The sequence below is a fragment of the Staurois parvus genome, unplaced genomic scaffold (assembly GCF_062004578.1).
Source record: "Staurois parvus isolate SC_StPar_1 unplaced genomic scaffold, SC_StPar_1.0 ptg000552l, whole genome shotgun sequence".
In the NCBI taxonomy this organism is placed as follows: domain Eukaryota; kingdom Metazoa; phylum Chordata; class Amphibia; order Anura; family Ranidae; genus Staurois; species Staurois parvus.
Genome location: NW_028318348.1, coordinates 1234042 through 1249247, shown reverse-complemented (window position 1 = coordinate 1249247; position 15206 = coordinate 1234042). Strand labels below are relative to the sequence as shown.

The following is a 15206-nucleotide window of genomic DNA, read 5'->3' as shown; positions in this document are numbered from 1 at the left end:
GAGTAGTGCACATTATTTGTAGTCATGGGCCTTGCTCTAGGCACACTACAAATCCCATAGACATAGTCCACTTCATGAGTGAGCAAGAGTGGATGGCTTTATACAGGACCATGGAGATCAAACATCACCACCAACAGTTAGTCAGATCACAACCACAAAAAAAATTGGAATTTGGAGATTTGGGAAGGGACTTTTTAAAATTTTGGAATACATACCTGGCAGAATTTAGTATCTCTTTAACTATTTTGAAAAACCACGGGTGTTGCTGCTGCTGTCTGACACTTTCAGGTGCATAGGATACCTGGTCCTCCACAAGGTGCTGTGGTTCCTCTGGCCAGGCGCTACATCACTACAGAGCACAGTAAAGAGACAATCCATGGTGCAGTGATCCAAGAAAATAGAGAGAAGGGGGGGACCTGAGTAAGCCATGAAGAAGTTGTACCAGGAGCTACAAGTCCGCAATCAACTCATGATATGAGTAAGCACCATAATTCTGAGTTCAGAGTCAGAACTTCTGATTTCCCTAAGAGGGAGAAAGCAAGGCAAGGGAATCCCCGAATAAATGAGTGACAGGATCAGAAAATCACAGTAGGAAAAGTGAGGTAATGTCCTGCCAAATGAGATACAACAAATTAAATTAATTGTCAACCCTCACCTTGTGAAACAATCCATTCAAAATGGAAATGAAAGGCAAAACATTTGTGTATAGATAAAAAAAAACATTATAAATACCTTTTTCCCTTTTTTATAAGTGATCACATACTCTCTGTTCTCAGGTGCATAAGTTGAGGGAGGAGAAACCGCAACACACTGGTCTTCCCAGTTAATGGCTGTGCAGGAAGGGGGGATGTCAGGACAAGTCTGATCATTGGAGGAGAGTAGGCTGAGTTCCAAGCACATCCAGATAACTGACCATGGTGTGCTTTCATGCCTAGTATTGTCAGTTTTTAATAGGAAAGCAGAGGGACTCTCAAGAACACCAGGGATTTCACTCAAAAGAAGCAGTACAAAGAGAAAAAGATACTTTTTCATACATGGTACAGCAGGCACATATCAGGAATATGAAATAGTGGGTTTACATATTCTTTAAGATCGTGAGTACAGTTGTTTTAGGTTATTTAGTTAATCTTCCATCTCTCTATGCTGCCAGTCTGTGGTGTATTCCCCTGCCCATTTTGTCTAAGAGAGAGGACTGTGGAGACTGTTCCCTGTGCGGGTGTTTCCATTGTCATGGGACCTTCATTCATCGCACTTTTGGTAATAGGAATTCAGATAATCCCTGAGTGTTGGGACTAGAGACTGTATTACTCTTTTGCTGGAGAACGATTAAAAGAACACTTGACCATTTGTTGCACACACTTATTGATACCTAGAATTTGGATTCTATAAATAATCAACTACAAGTAGCACCCTCTAGTGTGCTACAAATGTTAGTGTAGGTAAATTTATTATGGTATGATTCATGGTAACTGTGTGAGTTTGTAATTAGGTCAGGTTGCTGAAGGTCAGGCTGGGTGACTCAGCAGGTTGGGACTCTATCGCGTCCATCAGGTTCTGGAGGACCATAGAAGCTCTAAGAAGCCAGTGTGTGGAAGGGGTGGAGACCTAAATCTGCGTGTTTATGGGAGTCTGACCAATCCCAGGCTTGGAGGGCTTGGTAGTGTGGTAAGGCCAACCCATAAATATGGGAGAGTCATGCTAGCAGGGGAGTTGGGTAGACGATGGAATGCTGAGGAGGCTGCTGGTGGCCTAGGCGGCTTGGGATGGCTCAGGAAGATTCATTCTGCATCACAATATGAACAGGATCATTTCCTGGGAGAAGTGGGAGTAAGAAGGACAGAGTGAGTACATCCGCACACCCAGGGAATCACAAAGGGAGAGACTGTCTTAGCAAGCTTTCAAAGGACAGAGTTGTGCTTAACCCTTTATCCTTGTCCTGGGAGATCTTCAAAGCAGCCAGGAGAGCAGGTATCGTCTGCAGGCTGTGGAGCTGGGAGCAGTTCTACAGGGGAGAGGAGACATCTCCGCATGTAGTTTTTTCAACAATCTCTGCTAACTTTCAGAGCGGCTGAGAGTCCCTAGCCCATAAGGGGCTGTTGCTACTGACCCGTAAAGACTGATGACATTAAAAAAAAAAAGTCTAGGATCTGTTTCTGTAAATAGGAAGGAAATTGTCCCTGTGCGCTGATTAAATCAAGTTGGGCATCCCATAATCCTTATTACCCCATTCAAGTTATTTCCCCTAATAAAATAACAAAAACCTAGCTCATGGACTGTTCACAAACTGTGGATGCAAGTGTGAAAAAATGCATGTTGCCTGGCTGTGCAAAGCTTAGGGAGACTCAGAAATAAAGCGGCTCTCAAGAGGGAAGCACTACATACGCAAAAATATTCATCAAACATTAACCTGATTGGACATTCCATATCTGTGTGAGCTGGGATGAAGATTGAAGGTGCTGTAAAGTGCTAAGGTTGTTTGCCTTCTTTTGGAGTCTGCTGGTAGTGAGGGCTGGAGTAGCTGGTGTCCATCTTGTGACCCTCCATGGAAATGTTAGAGTGTTGATAGTTCCAGTCCAGACTATCTGGGGGAAGTGTGAGAAACTGTACTATAGATGCCAATGGTACCACTAAGTGTATAGGGGAATCGTGTGAAACATTCTATGAATGGTACAGAATGTTCTTGAGCTCCTGTCTATGTGAATACTACAACCACAACCAGATAAACCCTGATGACCTCCAAGATGGCAGAGTGCATCCCAGTCACCCGGAGTGGTGGCTGGCCTTGTCCTTGTGCTACACAATCACTGTGAAGTATATGTGTTGCAATTTTTGAATGTTTCAGATTGTGCTAAAACCATGGTTTCTTAATCTGCAAAATGTAGGCAATAAGACCTGCAAATCAGCACAGTTTCTAAAACCTCAATAACATCTCCCAAGGGCTTTCCTCATCATCACTTTCATTTCTTTCTCCTTTTCCTACAACAGACAGGAATATGAGAACCGCTGACACAGAGAAACCCAGCCAAACAAAAGAGGAAGCTATGGATTAATTGTTGTTTATATACAGTATATAAGTGACAACTTGTTCCTCAAGAACCTCATCATGACCAGGGAACAGATGTCTGTCTAAAGGACCTTGCATTCCAAGAAAGGTACTCTATGCATTATATGCTTTTCTTTTTACCATCGACATATTCTATAATATTCTTTTTGACTTTGTATGTTTAGTTTATGTTTATTTTTCTTTTGTTCTGATAGTTGCTGCACAGATTTATTCATTGATTGGTATTGGTGTGGGATAAGCAAAAAAGAACATTATGCAACAATTACACTCTTAATGAAATAACAAAACTGACAATAAAGAAGACAGTTGTTCCAACATATTTAAAGGACCAATCCACCCAAAAGTGTATCTCTTTTCAAAACATGTATTTTTTTAATATTGGAATTGGTTGGAAGAGACAGATCTTTTAGCTATCTGCGTTCCATTGGAAAACAACAGAAAATGAATCTTAATTTCTGAGAAGAAAATCCCTTCCTTTACAGTCTTCACCTGAACAAGTATCCCCATTAAAACATTTCCCCTAATATTCTGGGGTAAAGGATGGATCTGCAATTAACCCATATCAATATCTCTGACTGCAATTTAGAATCTGAAAACTAATTTTGGGAAAGTCAGACAGTTATTTCTGTAGTTGCATATGTATATTTTTTTAGCTGTTAGTATGATCACGAAACAGCAGAGAGGTACTGTAACAAAGAAAAGATTATCTTCTATATCCAGACAAGACAAGGATGAGTAAGGTACATCAGAGTCCTGAACTTGTTCTACTTTTTCAAGTTGATGTCTGGTGAAGGTAAGGATGGTGATGAATCAGATGGGGGATTGGGAACCATGTCAGGTAGAAGAGAGAGATGAGAAGGAAGCTCCTACACTTATCAACTTTCCCTTTTATTGATGCCATTAGTGCTTTCTTTGTCTGGAGAACATCACCATCATCTAAAAAACGTTTTAAAAATCATAGCTGCTCTAATGTTAATGTGTAACTTGATTTTTTTTTAACTTTTAGTCCCCCCTCCTCTATTAAAAAAAAAAAAGTTCTACGTACCATTTAAATGTTCTAGCCCTGTCCCCGGCTTCCTTTTCAGTCCAGTACTGGTATTCCTCTTATGTCTGAACAACATGCCATGCCATGCCATTCTGTCAATTTACTGTCAACCCAGCATGCATTGGGTTGGGTTGCAAGGGAGCACTTCATCACGCAGGCTGAGCTCATGGTACTCTAGGGCTGAGAGCTGCTGGGTCCAGGAAGAATAAAGCCCCCAGCCCTCAGTGAGGGAAGACTAGGAAGCCCCTGATGTTGCTGGACTGGCTAGAAGACCACAAGATAAAAAGGTACGTATAGTGTTTTTTCAAACAATAAAATATTGAGGTGTTTGTTGCGGGTGGGGGGCACAGTGGCTGGAAGTACTAGGGTCATTGGTTCAAATCCCAACCACGGCACCACCTGCCTGGAGTTTGCATGTTCTCCCTGTGCCTGTGTGGGTTTCTTCTGGGTACTCTGATTTCCTCCCACACTCCAAAGACATGCTGGTAGGTTAATTGGCTCCTGTCTAAATTGGCCCTAGTATGTGTATGTATGAATGTGAGTTAGGGACCTTAGATTGTACGCCCCTTGAGGGTTAGGGACTGATGTGAATGTACAATATATATGTAAAGCGCTGCGTAAATTGATGGCGTTATATTAGTACCTGTAATAATAATAAGAAGAAGAAGAAGAAATGCCTGGAATTAGGCTTTACATTATGTGATGCAATCAGTGACAGAACTACCAGGCAGGGGCGGACTGACAAATCATGGGGCCCCCGGGCAATAGGGGATCATGGGGCCCCTGTGTCCTTGCCCAAGCTCAAAAAAGCCTATGAAAAAGGTACCAGGGGCATCTCATGGGGCCCCCTACTGACCCCGGACCCTCGGGTAGTGCCCGGGTTTCCAAATGGTCAGTCCGCCCCTGCTACCAGGGTCACAAAGATTGCCCGGAGACTGGGCCCTGGCATTCCACCACCATGGGGCAGCCCCAAGACAAAAGGAAGGTGAGCCAGCATTTACCACCTATACAGCTCCAGCCAGGGGTGAAGGTACTGCAGGTGTATACCAGTACCAGCCTATATACCAGCGGGCTGAGCTGAATCCAACTGGCACTATTTGCACACATGCGACTCCCTGCTCCATGCTCCTGTCACATGTTGATGACGCAACAATCCATTCACAGGCTGTGATTGGAGACAGCTCACTACATTACTACAAGTCCCCGGGAGGGTTAAAGATAGGGTGAGTCTTTTGCACACAGCAGTAAAAAGTGCATCCAAGCCATTCATACTGGGTGGGTGGGTGGAGTGCAGAGAGGATTTTGGGGGGTTGGACTAGAGATTTTTATTAGTGAATCCTATTCATGAGTATGAATTGATTGTTAATTATTAAATAAATAACATTTTCACACTTTCATACAGGGTAGCTTTGGTTGGTGTCTTATTTGCCACATTTCTTTCTTTTTTTGACCCAAGACGGCAGAAAGGGGGCCCACTGCAGAACATATGAAAGGGTCCTGCTGCAGGACTGTAATAAAGGGCCCCACAATGGGAGTAAAGCGTCCAGGATCAGTTGGAAGGGCCACAGGCTTGGAGGGAAGGATCCCAAGCTCAGAGGAAAGGACCCCAGCCAGAGGGGCCCTTCTTGCACATAATCCCTGAAGGTTCTAGTTATGTCTCTGGATGCAACATTGTCTACAGATCACAAGCAGAGTCTTGATTTACAATTAACTCTGTTTTGTGAACTTCCTCTGAAAAATATCTAGAGCCAGAACCTTTTTTTGTTTTTAAATAGTGTAGGGAAGGGCTAAAACTTTGAAGGGCTAAAAACTCTGATTAGGTTTTTTGGGGGTTTTTTTATTCTTAGCTTATCTTTCTATAACATAATCACATATGAAGCAAAGAAAATTTCTCCATTATAAAAGACATCTCCTCGTAGATAGTCATTACCAGAAAAATGCAGGCCATAGATGGGTATAAAATCGGCCGATTTTTGGATCGTTAGTGGGCTAAATGTTCGGCCGTTTTTCGGTATTTCAGCAGATTTTTTTTATCGGTAAATTTGGAAAAAAATCGGCCGATTTTGCCGATCGGCCGATCTTTTACCAATAAAAAAATCTGCGCATGAGCAGTGACCTGCAAGAGGAAGACAAAAAGAAGAAGAGGATGAAGAAGAGAAGGGGGTGAAGAAGAGGATGAAGAAGGAGAAGGGGAAGAGAGGAAGAGGATGAAGAAGAAGAAGATGATCTTCCATGAGTAGTGACCTGCAAGAGGAAGACAAAAAGAAGAAGAGGATGAAGAAGAGGATGAAGAAGAAGAGGATGAAGAAGATGAGGAAGAAGAAGAAGAAGAGGAAGAAGAAGAGGATGAAGAAGATGAAGAAGAAGAGGATGAAGAAGAAGAGGAAGATGAAGAAGAGGATGAAGAAGAAGAGGAATTCCAGTCCGGCAAAAAGTGTCCCTGCAGAGAGCTCCACTATTTCTTTGACAGTTCCTTGACATTTATAGCGGTTGCAACAATGTATCTATTTGTTTCCAAATAAAAACATCTGTATCCTACATGGATACAAATAGATACATTGTTGCAACCACTATAAATGTCAAGGAACTGTCAAAGAAATAGCAGAGCTCTCTGCAGGGACACTTTTTGCCGGCTGTAGATGGGAATCTACAGCCGGCAAAAAATTATATTTTTTCACTATCGTTTGGATATACTTTTTCATATTAATAATTTTTTTTTTCTTTCACATTATTTGGAGACTTTTCTAACACTTTTTGTTTTTCCACAGTATTTCCTTTATTCATTTTGATTTAAATTTATTGGACACATTGTAAAAAATTATTTTTGGATTTTTTTCATAGTATTTATAATTGAATGGTTATTCACTGGTTATCACGTTTTGATATTTTATGCACTTGTCTAATAATGACCATGAAGAATTCAATCACCAGGTTTATTAATTTTATTATTTATATATAATCAGATTTATACAATGTTAGAGCGCGGCACCCTAATACTATAACCTTTAGCCCTTGCCGCCCCTCTGTAAAGCAATCCATGATGGATTGTTTTTCACAGGGTGTTTGACATGTCACCTTCTCACCACCTGTTTTGACTCTAAAAAGGCTGAACCACTATGTCGTAGCCATGTGCATAGCACACAGTTCTGGTGCAGTCCCATACATTTAAATGGGCCATGTTCTGGGGCCTTCAGGAGGGTAATAAAACATCAGCTCAACCTTCAGCTATTACTGCCCCTGACTTCCCGTGTGAATGAGCCCTAGAAGTGTTTACTAGGACAAATAGAGAGGGGAATCTCCTCAGCAGAGACACTAACAACAATAAAAACTTGGTAAAGGTTCCAACCATTCTACATTATGTCCAAAAAAAAAAATCTTTTTTTGCTACACTTCAACTTGCTCACTTTTTGCTGCTGAATGTTCTCCTTGACATGATTTAATGGACAGTCTAATGACAATACAAATTCTCCTTTTCTCAGGTTCTGAGAGTGCACACTATGTCCCTTATGATAATAATTCACTGGCGTAGCATCTGAGTACCAGTCCTTGCTCCAGGGGTCCCATGCAGCTCTCTCCATTTTCCTCCTGTAATCGTTGAAAGTCGACATCTCCTCCTCCCTCTTGCCGAATTCAGTGGCTGCAGGAGTAAAATGGAAATGATTGATTCCTGTATATGCCATCCATCCTGCCTAGGATACTCTTGTTTCCTTCTGCCTGGGCCCCCTGCGTGGTCCCCCCTAACAGCACTACTGGCTTCCCCTTCTCCTCTCCCACCTGCTGCTGCAGTGGATGTCTCAGGATGGAGAGTGGGAAGGGGCTGGTAAATATGTAATTTAGCGGCCCCTTCCTTTTCCAAACAAGCACAGTTAGTGATTGCTGTTGATCACTCACTGTGTTCATTCATAAATGAAGCATGGTAAACTGTGTTTACTGTGTTTTAGTTTGCAAATGAACAAGAAGCTCTGTACAGAGCACTTCCTGTTCGTTTATTCTGTGCAGCTGAGGCTGCAGAGTTGGAAGTTGAGGACTGTGTCCTCAATCCCATTTCTCCATCTCAAAAGTGAAATATCTGTTTAGACCCCTGACATTTTACCAAAGCCCCCTAACTGGCTTCTAAAAAAAAACTAAAAACAAATTAAAAATAAATAAACCAAATAAAATGGTATAAAAAATAAAATAACAAGAATAAAAACTACTGACACCATCCACTTCTCTGCTGACCCACCTTTTGCATTACTGACAAAGTCCACTTCCATACTGATACAAACTTCTGTCCTACTGACACCATCCACAGCCCTACTGAAACCATCCACAACCCTACTGACACCATCCACAACCCTGCTGACACCATCCACAACCCTGCTAACACCATCCACAGCCCTACTGACACCATCCACAACCCTACTGACACCATCCACAACCCTGCTGACACCATCCACAGCCCTACTGACACCATCCACAACCCTACTGACACCATCCACAACCCTGCTAACACCATCCACAGCCCTACTGACACCATCCACAACCCTACTGACACCATCCACAACCCTACTGACACCATCCACAACCCTGCTAACACCATCCACAGCCCTACTGACACCATCCACAACCCTACTGACACCATCCACAACCCTGCTGACACCATCCACAGCCCTACTGACACCATCTACAACCCTGCTAACACCATCCACAACCCTACTGACACCATCCACAACCCTGCTAACACCATCCACAGCCCTACTGACACCATCCATAACCCTACTGACACCATCCATAACCCTGCTGACACCATCCACAGCCCTGCTAACACCATCCACAGCCCTACTGACACCATCCATAACCCTGCTGACACCATCCACAACCCTGCTAACACCATCCACAGCCCTACTGACACCATCCACAACCCTGCTAACACCATCCACAGCCCTACTGACACCATCCACAACCCTGCTAACACCATCCACAGCCCTACTGACACCATCCACAACTCTGCTAACACCATCCACAGCCCTACTGACACCATCTACAACCCTGCTAATACCATCCACAGCCCTACTGACACCATCCACAGCCCTACTGAAATTGTCCACTTTTAAGGTATGCTAAGTTTACATTGTTACAGTGACATTTGTATTATATTTTTACTATAAGTTTTCCTTACTATTTACTTGCTAGATAATTTATTTAAAAAAAAATAACCCAGTGATCTTTAACTACTTTCCTACAGGGCACTTATACCCTCTTCCTGCCCAGGCTAATTTTCAGCTTTCAGTGCTGTTGCACTTTGAATGACAATTGTGCGGTCATGCAACACTGTACCCATATGACATTTTTATATTTTTTTTCAAATAAATAGAACTTTCGTTTGGTGGTATTTAATAGCCGCTGGGTGTTTTATTTTTTGCGCTATAAACAAAAAAAAAGCAAAAAATTAAAAAAAAAAAAGTTTTTCTTTGTTTCTATTATAAAATTTTGTAAACAGGTAATTTTTCTCATTCACTGATTTGCGATGATGAGGCTGCACTTATAGGCAGCACTGATGGGCACTGATGAGGTGGCACGGATAGGCAGCACTGATGGGCACTGATGAGGTGGCACAGGTAGGCAGCACTGATGGGCACTGATGAGGTGGCACAGGTAGGCAGCACTGATGGGCACTGATGAGGTGGCACGGATGGGCAGCACTGATGGGCACTGATAGGAGGCACTGATAGACGACATTGATAGGTGGCACTGATGATGCTGCACTGATAGGTGGCACTGATGGGCTCTGATAGGCAGCACTGATGGGCACTGATGGGTGGCACTGACTGATGGCAATGCTGGGCACTGACTGGTGGCACTGCTTGGCACTGATGGGTGGCACTGCTTGGCACAGATTGGTGACACTGCAGGACACAGGTGGGTAGCACTGATGGGTACAGGTGGGTGGCACTGATGGGTACAAGTGGGCAACACTTATGGGCACAGGTGGGGGCACAGGTGGGCGGCACTGCTGGGCACTGATCATCAGTACCGATCCCTTCGCTGACAATTGCCAGTTCTCGGCAATATTTTCCTCACACACAGTGTGAGGAAAGTGCAGCTGATAACCAGCAACTGTATTTACCCAGAGATCTGCTGTGTCATTGGACACAGCTGATCACATGGTAAAAGGCCGCTGGGATTGGCCTTTTACCATGATCAGCTGTGTCCGTCGGCGCCGAAAGATGAAGCTCAGTCTATCTTTCTCATGGGCTGAACTTCATTGAAACGTTGACAATAAAAACACTGCTGTTTTTGATCTTTATATACTGTATATCTAGTTAGATGTTTTTGGGTGTTCAAAATGAACAGCGGGGTTCTTCTTTAACTCTTTTTTTTTCCTCTCTCAGTTGTTATCTGAACCTTAACCTTCATTAATTCCTTTTCTGTGTTCAGCAATTTCCCTTACTTCCTCTTTCTGCAGCAGAGGAGAAATGAAATTTTTCGTCTTTTCTTTTTATATATGCATCACTTAATAATGTAATCTCAACACAGATCTTGGAGAAAAGACTCTGGCATTAAATATAAAAAAAAACAAAAAACCGTGCGGGGGTCTCCCCCCCCCCCCCCCCAGGGAATGCCATGCCCATTTTTTTTTTTTTTTTAAATGGCATGGGGTCCCCACCAAAATCCATACCAGACCCATATCCGAGCATGCAGCCCAGCAGGCCAGGAAAGTAAGGTGACAAGTAAGCATACTCTACCAGGCCACATGCCCTCAACATGCACCTTGTCCCCATGTTGGTATGGCCAAGAGCCTCTTCCACCACAACCCTGGCCTGGTGGTTATGGGAGTGTTTGTGGTAACTTATCGGAATCTGAAAGCCCCAAGATCCCAGCTCGCCCCCATGTGAACCAAGAGAAGGTGCAAAGTAAATAAAAACACACAGCCAGTTTTTGACGAGTTATTTTATTCTAAACACCCCTCCCCCCCAGGGGCGGACTGACCATTTGGAAACACGGCACTGCCCGAGGGCCCAGGGTCAGTAGGGGGCCCCATGAGATGTCCCTGGTACCTTTTTCATAGGCTTTTTTGAGTTTGGGCAAGGACACAGGGGCTCCATGATCCCCTATTGCCCGGGGGCCCCATGAGTTGTCAGTCCACCCCTGCCCCCCCCCCCATTAAAAATGTCCCCTGAAGTAGATCTAACGTCAATCACGAGAAACGCCGACCCGAATGAAAAAAAAAACATCTAATGACAGCTCCGCAGCCTCTCTCCACTCAATAACCTAAGAAGATGATGTCACTGTGTGATCCCGCCCCTTATGAAGTCATCAACCGGAGCATGCTGGGTTGATGACGTTATAAGGTGGCCGGGTCACCCGGTATTTACTTTTTGTCATGCGGTATTTAAGTTTTTTTTAGTGAATTGCAAAAACAGTTTTGAAAATGTTTTACCGCAGTTCTTAAAGGGGTAGATACAGCTTTGTGAACTGAGCCCAGTGTTCCTTAACTGCCTCCCACCCTGCCTACAGAAAAATGATGGCTGAGCGGGAGCTGTGCTATCCTGGGTGGACATATGACTTCCTTCCAGGATCATGCCTCGTGCATGCCCCACGCCCCATGCAGAATGATCTGTCATCCACTGTGTCCACTATACACAGAAGATGACAGATCAGTGTACCGTGACACTGCCGGGGCCATGTGATCACTATGACCAATCACAGTAGTTTGCCATGTGGGCAATTGTACACAATGAACGGCTTCTATTCATAACCAATCATTGTGTACTATTATGTTGATCACTGTGACCTGTCACAACACAATAGTACATGGTACAGAAAGGGCCAATCATAACCCATGTGTACCATGTGATTAGCTGTGGCCAATCACAGCTAATTACAACAGTACACACTGAATGAATGGATTTCAATCATAAAAAAATGTTTGTATATGACAATGATTATCACTGTTAGTGGTTATAAGTGTGTGTAAAACACTGTGGCACTAATGGGCACTGAAGAGGAGGCACTGGTAGGTGGCACTGATGGGCATTGGCAGGCATCACTGATGGGCACTGAAAGGCAGCACTCATATATGGCACTGATAGGCGGCACTGATAGGTGGCATTGATAGGCGGCACTGACTGGCACTGATAGGTGGCACTGATTGGCACTGTTAGGTGACACTGACTGTCACTGATAGGCGGCACTGACAGGCACTGAGAGGAGGCACTGATGGGTACTGATAGGCGGCACTGACTGGCACTGATAGGTGGCACTGATTAGCAGCACTGGTAGGTGGCACTGAGTGGCATTGATAGGTGGCACTGACTGGCACTGATAGGCGACACTGATAGGCGGCACTGACTGGCACTGATAGGCGGCACTGATTGGCAGCACTGGTAGGCGGCACTGACTGGCACTGAAAGGTAGCTCAGATCGGCACTGATATGTGGCATTGATGTGCACTGGTAGGCACTGATATGTGCAAAAAATTAAAAACCTGAGTACAGAGGACACCATCTCTTTGTTTCTTCACTAACAGATTTTTAGTTAAAATCAGCACATATTACACACATTGACACTTGTTAGGCACACAACCCCTTGATTACCCCCAAGATGTTAACCCCTTCCCAGCCAGTGTCATTAGTTTAGTTCAGTGACAGTGTATAGTATTATTTCGGATCACTGTATTAGTGTTACTGGTGCTGCCAGTGTCAGTTAAGTCAGTTCCCGCTCAGTGTCAGTTAGTGTCAGATTGTCCGCAGCACTATCACAGTCCCACTTGTGCTACTAGTTGCTGATAACCTCCATTACTAGTATAAAAATAAACATAGACAAATTCTAGTATATATACCTTAGTTTGTAGATGCTATAACTTTCACACAAACCAATTAATATACACTTTTTGGCAGTTATTATTTTTACCAAAGACATGTAGCAGAGTACAGTTTAGCGTACATTTATGAATAAATTTGATTTTTAACATTTTTTTTATAGGATGTCTTTTATAGAAGAATGTTAAAAAAATAGTTTGTTTGTTAAAAGTCTTCAGTCTTTTTTCGTTTATGCAGTATGTTATAAAATAAACAACCCCGTGGTGATCAAATACCACCAAAAAAGCTCTATTTGTGTGAAAAAAAATGATATAAATTTCATTTCAAAGACTTGCAGTTGTAATTGCAGTGAAAGGTGGTTTTACAAAGTATTGACTCCGGGGGGCTGAATACAAATGCACCCCACACTTTTCAGATATTTATTTGTAAAAAAATTTGAAAAACATTTATCATTTTTTTTCCATATCACATTTATGTTCCACTTTGTGTTGGTCTATCACACAAAATCCCAATAAAATATTTGTTTGATTGTAGCATTATAAAATGTGGAAAAGTTCAGGTGGTATGAATACTTTTTCAAGGAACTGTGTATATATATATATATATACATATATATATATAAAATTATATATTGCGCACCGGATCAAATTCAAAATCCTAACACGTACAAAGCCGTCCACCATACTGCCCCAAATTACATCACCGACCTAATATCCAAGTACCGCCCAACACGCACACTCCGCTCCTCACAAGACCTCCTTCTCTCTAGTTCCCTGGTCTTCTCCTCCCATGCCCGCCTCCAGGACTTCTCCAGGGTGTCACCCATCCTCTGGAACTCCCTGCCACAACCCATCAGATTATCACCTACTCTCCTCTCCTTTAGGCGCACCCTGAAAACCCATCTCTTCAGGGAATCCTACCCCATCCCCTGCTAATTTGCCGACCTCCTCCACTCTTCCTAACACCCCATCCCCCACAGCTATCTCCTCCTGTGCCACCATCCCCTCCCTCCTAGATTGTAAGCTCCAAGGAGCAGGACCCTCGATCCCCTCATGTTTTGCATTGTATTGGTATTGTTCATGTTACATGTTCTGTCCCCCTTTGTAATGTACAGCGCTGAGCGAACTATTGGCGCTTCATAAATACTGTATAATAATAATAATAATATATAATTTTATTTTTTTATATATAACAAAATAGAAATGGTTTTTGGTGTCCAAAATGAACAGTGGTCTTTAATTATTTTGTTTCCCTCTCTCAGCAGTTATTTGAACATTCACCATAGAAATCTATTCTTTCTATGTGTTCAGCAGTTTCCCCCACTTCCTCTTTCTGTGGCAGAGAAGAAATGTAATTTGCTTTCTGTGTTTTAATATTCCTCTTTATATATGCTTTGGTTAATAATATAATCTCTCCACTGTTCCTGTGAAAAAGTACTCTGCATAATGACTTCCATCCAGGGCCGAGACAAGGGTTGGGTAGGAGAGGCGGCTTCCCTGGGTGTGGTGATATCACGTGAGGAGGAGGACAACACCATATATGGAGAGTTCCTACTTACAACTGACAGGAGTAGTGATGACAGCTTCAATACTCCTGTCAGCTTAGCTCTGGAGGAGATAAGCCATATCTGGAGGGGAGGAGAGAGCTGGGAGGAGGGACAGGTTGTGCTCTCTCACCCCTTCAGCTCCTTCTCCTGCCAGTGCAGCTGTCCTGGATTGGGACTGCCATATCACCACTGTGTAGTGTTTCCATCTCCTCCCAGCAAAGAATGTGGGTAGGGGGTGGGTAATTAAACACCGCACAGTGGCAATCTCTAGTGTGTGGACCTGACATTGCAATCCTGTAGCTCTCTATATCCCCTCTATAGTGCTTCATTTTTTTTGGAGGGGGAGGGAGGAGATTTTTGCTGACACATAATGCTCATACATTTTGGGGGGTATTTGCCATCTTTTCCCTGGATGCTATATGACCTTGTCCTGGCACTGCCTTCCCTTCAGTTGTACTCCTCTCCTGGACTGAAATTACTTACTCTGATTTCACTGCACACTGTGAGCTTCTCACCATGTGCATTAGAAGCTGCAGCAAGTCAGATAGAGCTCCGCCTCATTTCCTGGGTGCAGGACGTCTAGCATCGTTTAGGCTTTTGCCCCCAGCCTGATTGTCCCAAACCCTCCTCTTTAATAAATTGGAATTCAGTACTTTCCATCATGGAGGCTCATCATCACCTGTCATCATTTACAGGTGTACCTCGGTTTACGAATTTAATGCGTTCTCCGGGACGTTTCGTATTGTG

The 15206-nt window shown here is 43.4% G+C and overlaps 1 protein-coding gene across 1 annotated transcript in view; it reads left to right on the top strand.

Moving 5' to 3' along the window:
- The first annotated feature begins 3082 nt into the window (after nucleotides 1–3082).
- The window catches only part of SIGLEC1 (sialic acid binding Ig like lectin 1), a 103860-nt gene continuing 91736 nt past the window's right edge, over nucleotides 3083–15206 (top strand). Inside the window, exon 1 of the mRNA XM_089691169.1 lies at nucleotides 3083–3152. The gene's annotated coding sequence lies outside the window, so the exon portion shown is untranslated. The remainder of the gene's footprint in view (nucleotides 3153–15206) is intronic.